The sequence below is a fragment of the Callorhinus ursinus genome, unplaced genomic scaffold (assembly GCF_003265705.2).
Source record: "Callorhinus ursinus isolate GAN/ISIS: 27379988/994484 unplaced genomic scaffold, GSC_fseal_2.0 scaffold53, whole genome shotgun sequence".
In the NCBI taxonomy this organism is placed as follows: domain Eukaryota; kingdom Metazoa; phylum Chordata; class Mammalia; order Carnivora; family Otariidae; genus Callorhinus; species Callorhinus ursinus.
The window spans coordinates 3461013-3462625 of record NW_027397115.1 but is presented as its reverse complement, the minus strand read 5'-3'; positions in this window follow the sequence as shown (position 1 = coordinate 3462625).

Here is a 1613-nt window from a genome sequence, read left to right as displayed (position 1 = left end):
AGCCTGTGTCTTTTGATTGGGGCATTGAGCCCATTTACATTCAGGGTAACTATTGAAAGGTATGAATTTAGTGCCACTGTATTGCCTATAAGGTGACTGTTACTGTATATTGTCTGTGCTCCTTTCTGATCTATGCTGCTTTTAGGCGCCCACTTTGCTTAGAGGACCTCTTTCAATATTTCTTGTAGGGCAGTTTTGCGTTTGCAAATTCCTTTAGTTTTTGTTTGTCCTGGAACCTTTTGATCTCTCCTTCTATTTTCAATGACAGCCTAGCTGGATATAGTATTCTTGGCTGCATATTTTTCTCGTTTAGTGCTCTAAAGATATCATGCCAGTCCTTTCTGGCCTGCCAGGTCTCTGTGGATAGGTCTGTTGCCAATCTCATGTTTCTACCATTGTAGGTTACATATCTCTTCTCCCGAGCAGCTTTCAGGATTTTCTCTTTGTCTCTGAGACTCGTAAGTTTTACTATTAGATGTCGGGGTGTTGACCTATTTTTATTGATTTTGAGAGGGGTTCTCTGTACCTCCTGGATTTTGATGCCTGTTTCCTTCCCCACATTAGGGAAGTTCTCTGCTATTATTTGCTCCAATATACCTTCTGCCCCTCTCTCTTTCTTCTTCTTCTGGGATCCCAATTATTCTAATGTTGTTTTGTCTTATCGTATCGCTTATCTCTCGAATTCTGCCCTCGTGATCCTGTAGCTGTTTCCCTCTCTTTTACTCAGCCTCTTTATTTTCCATCATTTGGTCTTCTATATCGCTGATTCTCTCTTCTGCCTCATTTATCCTAGCAGTTAGTGCCCCCATTTTTGATTGCACCTCATTAATAGCCTTTTTGATTTTGACTTGGTTAGATTTCAGTTCTTTTATTTCTCCAGAAAGGGTTTCTCTAATAACTTGCACGGTTTTTTCAAGCCCAGCTAGTATCTTTAAAGTCATGATTCTGAACTCTAGGTCCGACATCGTACTAATGTCAGTATTGAGTAGGTCCCTGGCAGACGGTACTACCTCTTGTTCTTTTTGCTGAGGTGATTTTTTTCGTCTTGTCATTTTGTCCAGAGGAGAACAGATGAATGAAAGAACAGAATGCTAACAGGTTAACAACGTCTCCAGCAAATATACTCTTTACAAATCAGAAAAGACCTGAAACCAGGGGACAAGAAAGGGAAAGAAAGAAGAGAAAAAAAAAAAGAAAAAAGAAAAAGATATAAACAAACAAAAACAGAACAAAACAAAACAAAACAAAACAGAATATGATCAAATATGATCAAGCTAGTGCATAGATCAGTGCCACACACTAGCTTTTGGGCATATTTTGGTCTGTTAGAAGAAAGTGCCTGCTAAAATTTTAAAGGAAGAAAGACATATATGTACAAAATAAGGGTTGATACAATGAAGGGATGGCAGATGACTTTAAACATGAAAATTATAAAAGATTTTATAGAAGGAATTGATAAGAAGTTGTTTTTAAAAAGAAAGAAGATTTTAAAAGAAAAAGAAAAAAGAAAAAAAAGAAAAAAAAGGGGGAGAGAATGTGATCAGGCAGGAGACTAGAACAAAGCCATACACTAGTGATTTAGGGTATATTTTGATCTGTTAGAAGAAACTGTA